General features: G+C 55.2%; 1 pseudogene across 1 annotated transcript in view; it reads left to right on the top strand.

Annotated features, from left to right (window-relative positions):
- The window catches only part of LOC144677175 (calcium-binding protein 2-like), a 31,956-nt pseudogene extending 27,813 nt beyond the window's left edge, over nt 1-4,143 (top strand). Inside the window, exons 5-6 of the transcript XR_013575566.1 lie at nt 3,041-3,189; nt 4,115-4,143. The product of XR_013575566.1 is annotated as a calcium-binding protein 2-like (transcript). The remainder of the gene's footprint in view (nt 1-3,040; nt 3,190-4,114) is intronic.
- The last annotated feature ends 857 nt before the right edge of the window (nt 4,144-5,000 follow it).

The raw sequence follows: 5,000 nt of genomic DNA, 5'->3' as shown, positions 1-5,000 counted from the left end.
GGAGTCAGGAGGTGAGTTACTCACTGCAGGATTCCCAGCCTCTGACCTGCTCTTGTAGCCACAGTATTTATAAATTTATATCACTATTTCTTCATTGTCACTGGGTCAAGCTCCTGAAACTGCCAAACTAACAGGACAGTGGCACCTACATAAACTGCCGAATGGAAAGAGGTATCTAAATGGGCGAGAGGGGAGAGGGATGTGGAGATAAAGATACAGAGTTCAAAATTAGTGACAGGCTAAGGGGGTCATATAAGGAAACCAACACTTGGGTCATTTTCAGAGGGAACAAGTGATAATTAGGGAGTTAGGATCAGATTGCATTGAACCTTGGTTAGACCACACTTGGAGCACTGTGCACAGTTCTGTTCACCGTATCCCTCGGTTTGACCACACTCGGAGCACTGGTCGCAGTTCAGGTTTCCATATCCCTCGGTTAGACCACACTTGGAGCACTGTGCACAGTTCCGGTCTCCATATCCCTCGGTTAGACCACACTCGGAGCACTGTGCACAGTTCCGGTCTCCGTATCCCTCGGTTAGACCACAATCGGAGCACTGTGCACAGTTCTGGTCTCCATATCCCTCGGTTAGACCACACTCGGAGCACTGTGCACAGTCCCGGTCTCCATATCCCTCGGTTAGACCACAATCGGAGCACTGTGCACAGTTCCGGTCTCCATATCCCTCAGTTAGACCACACTCGGAGCACTGTGCACAGTTCTGGTCTCCATATCCCTCAGTTAGACCACACTCGGAGCACTGCGTACAGTTCCGGTCTTTGTATCCCTGGGTTAGACCACACTCGGAGCACTGTGCACAGTTCCTGTCTCCGTATCCCTCGGTTAGACCACACTCGGAGCACTGTGCACAGTTCCTGTCTCCATATCCCTCGGTTAGACCACACTCGGAGCACTGTGCACAGTCCCGGTCTCCATATCCCTCGGTTAGACCACAATCGGAGCACTGTGCACAGTTCCGGTCTCCATATCCCTCAGTTAGACCACACTCGGAGCACTGTGCACAGTTCTGGTCTCCATATCCCTCAGTTAGACCACACTCGGAGCACTGCGTACAGTTCCGGTCTTTGTATCCCTGGGTTAGACCACACTCGGAGCACTGTGCACAGTTCCTGTCTCCGTATCCCTCCGTTAGACCACACTCGGAGCACTGTGCACAGTTCCTGTCTCCGTATCCCTCGGTTAGACCACACTCGGAGCACTGTGCACAGTTCCTGTCTCCGTATCCCTCGGTTAGACCACACTCGGAGAACTGTGCACAGTCCTGGACTCCAAATTATAAAAAGGTTATACAAGCACTGGAGAAGGCCCTAATGATACGAGAACGGAGAGATTATAACCATCGGGAAGGATTGAACAGCCCTGGGGCTCTGTGCTCTGGAAAGAGAAGGCTGAGGGGGTGACCTGATCGAGGTCTGTAAGACTCTGAAAGGGTTTGGATGGGGTCGATGTAGAGACGATGTTTCCAGGTGTGTGTGGGGGTGGGGGGAGAGACCAGAACGAGGGGGCCGTCAGTGTAAGACAGTCACTCATAAATCCAATGGGGAATTCAGGAGAAAGTTCCTCACCCAGAGAGAGAGAGAGAGGGGAGGGGGGGGTGGGGTGGAGAATGTGGAACTGGCCCCCACAGGGAGTGGACGAGGGGAATAGTGTCGATTGTTTAAGTGGGGGGCGAGGTTGGATAAACACACGAGGGAGACAGGGAGAGAAGGATATGGTGACGGGGGGAGATGAGGAGGGGCTGGGAGGAGGCTCGTGTGGAGCAGAAAGACAGCAGGGAGCCGATGGGCCGATTTCTGTGCTCCAGAGATGATGTCTTTCCGTGAATTCAGTTGGAAAAGCTTCCTTCCGAACTGGAGCAGAGTCCCAGCTGAAGATAGGATGGTGACAGGGAATCAGGTCCAATATCTCAGGACAGGAGCAAACTGGCCTCGGACCCTCATCCACAGGAGGGACAAATAACCTCCAAATACTCCAGCGTCCCCAGGCCATCTCCAGAGGTCCGAGAGAGCTTCGTAAACAGGTTCAGGAGGTTGGAGAGGTCAGAGGGCGCGTCGTAAACAGGTTCATGAGGTCAGACAGTGCGTCATAAACAGGTTCATGAGGTCAGACAGTGCGTCGTAAACAGGTTCATGAGGTCGGAGAGCGCGTCATAAACAGGTTCATGAGGTCGGACTGTGCGTCGTAAACAGGTTCATTAGGTCCTACGGAATAGAGTTTCCTTCCTGAAGCATAGTTACGTTTGGAATGGGGGGAATTCGGCAACCAATTTGTGCACAGCAAGCTCCCACAAACAGTAATGTGAGAAATGACCAGGCTGTGGGACTTTATTTTGGGTTAAAACTGATGTTGGCTGAAGAATAAATATCTGGCCAAAGATCCGAGGACGTCTCCGTCCTGCTCTTCGTCCAATAGTGGCGCTGGGATCCTTCACTTCCACCCGAAAGGCCAGGCAGAGACCCGGTTTAATGTTCCATTCTGAAAGATGGGATCTCTGACAGAACGCCACTCCCTCAGTGTGGACTCTCCAACAGTGCGGCACTCCCTCAGTGCGGACTCTCCAACAGTGCGGCACTCCCTCAGTGCGGACTCTCCAACAGTGCGGCACTCCCTCAGTACTGACCCTCCGACAGTGCGGTGCTCCCTCAGTACTGACCCTCCGACAGTGCAGCATTCCCTCAGTACTGACCCTCCGACAGTGCGGTGCTCCCTCAGTACTGACCCTCCGACAGTGCAGCACTCCCTCAGTACTGACCCTCCGACAGTGCGACCCTCCGACAGTGCAGCGCTCCCTCAGCACTGACCCTCCGACAGTGCGGCGCTCCCTCAGCACTGACCCTCCGACAGTGCGGCACTCCCTCAGTACTGACCATCCGACAGTGCGGCACTCCCTCAGTACTGACCCTCCGACAGTGCGGCACTCCCTCAGTACTGACCCTCCGACAGTGCGGCACTCCCTCAGTACTGACCCTTTGACAGTGCGGCACTCCCTCAGTACTGAATTATTTTTCTGTTCCTCAGTTTGACTCAGACGGTGATGGACTAATCTCTATCTCTGAGCTTGAGAGGGCCATTAACCATCTCCTGGGGGAGGAAACTTCAACACAAAGAGATAGAGGAGATGCTGCGAGATATCGATCTGAATGGAGACAGGCAGGTCGACTTTGATGGTGAGTCCGACTCTATTCTGTCTACGTTAAACACTCCCAGGGCAAGTACAGCACGGGGTTAGATACAGAGTAAAGCTCCCTCTACACTGTCCCCATCAAACACTCCCAGGACAGGTACAGCACGGGGTTAGATAAAGAGTAAAGCTCCCTCTACACTGTTCCCATCAAACGCTCCCAGGACAGGTACAGCACGGGGTTAGATACAGAGTAAAGCTCCCTCTACACTGTCCACATCAAACACTCCAGGACAGGTACAGCATGGGGTTAGATACAGAGTAAAGCTCCCTCTACACTGTCCCCATCAAACACTCCCAGGACAGGTACAGCACGGGGTTAGATACAGAGTAAAGCTCCCTCTACACTGTCCCCATCAAACACTCTCAGGGCAGGTACAGCACGGGGTTAGATACAGAGTAAAGCTCCCTCTACACCGTCCCCATCAAACACTCCCAGGACAGGTACAGTACGGGGTTAGATACAGAGTAAAGCTCCCTCTACACTGTCCCCATCAAACACTCCCAGGACAGGTACAGCACGGGGTTAGATACAGAGTAAAGCTCCCTCCACACTGCCCCCATCGAACACTCCCAGGACAGGTACAGCACGGGGTTAGATACAGAGTAAAGCTCCCTCTACACCGTCCCCATCAAACACTCCCAGGACAGGTACAGTACGGGGTTAGATACAGAGTAAAGCTCCCTCTACACTGTCCCCATCAAACACTCCCAGGACAGGTACAGCACGGGGTTAGATACAGAATAAAGCTCCCTCTACACCGTCCCCTTCTGGGTTTGGCCTCAGTTCCCGAGGTTGTGAGCCCGGCACGTTAGCAGCAGGGGGTGGGATGGTGGGTGTGCTGGAAGTCGGCCATGAGATGGCTTTGCTTCCTTGTGCATTAACCTGGTCTTTGCGTCCACCCCGACAGAGTTCGTCATGATGCTGTCTTCCCGCTAGGACAGGTGACTCTCCCGACGCGGGGTCGGAGGTCAGGGGCCAAGTGCGACAGCGGAGTCAACCCCAAGGATGTGGAACTCACCAAGAGACGGGGGAAAAGATGGGAATGAGACCTCAGCGATGGACAGATCCCAGCGCCTCACACAACACACTCGGGAGGGGACCCCAACTTTCTCTTCCAGAACCTTCCACGGGGTGGGAGATTGACCCACACCCGGTAAACGCAGTGACTGGTGAACTGGGTGTCCGAGGAGCAGTTTTACTGGAAGTCTCCCTGATGTAAAATGTATCGCACCAAGTCGGAGACTGCGAATAAAGAGGCAAAGGGCAGCGATGTCTGTGTGAGCCGTGAATAATTCAATAGAGAGTGGGGGCAGGAGGGGGAGAGGGGGCAGGAGGGGAGAGGGGGCAGGAGGGGGAGAGGGGGCAGGAGGGGGAGAGGGGGCAGGAGGGGGAGAGGGGGCAGGAGGGGGAGAGGGGGCAGGAGGGGGAGAGGGGGCAGGAGGGGGAGAGGAGTCTGTCCCGGGGAGAGTGACAGGCAAGGATAGGCAGAAAAGGGGAGAGGAAAGAGGTGGGGCAGGGAGAGGGAGGGGGGGTAAGAGAGGGACAGAGAGAGGGGTGGGAAGAGAGAGAGGGGGGGTGGGGAAGTGAGAGGGAGGAGGGGTGGGGAGAGAGGGAGGGAGGGGTGGGGAGAGAGAGGAGGGAGGGGTGGGGAGAGAGAGAGGGAGGGGTGGGGAGAGAGAGAGGGAGGGGTGGGGGAGAGAGAGAGGGAGGGGTGGGGAGAGAGAGGGAGGGGTGGGGGAGAGAGAGAGGAGGGGTGGGAGAGAGAGAGGGAGGGGTGGGGAGAGAGAGGAGGA

This window comes from Cetorhinus maximus, unplaced genomic scaffold (assembly GCF_964194155.1).
Source record: "Cetorhinus maximus unplaced genomic scaffold, sCetMax3.hap1.1 HAP1_SCAFFOLD_2277, whole genome shotgun sequence".
Classification (NCBI taxonomy): Eukaryota; Metazoa; Chordata; class Chondrichthyes; order Lamniformes; family Cetorhinidae; genus Cetorhinus; species Cetorhinus maximus.
The sequence above is the reverse complement of the archived record's forward strand: the minus strand, read 5'-3'. Positions and strand labels throughout refer to the sequence as shown.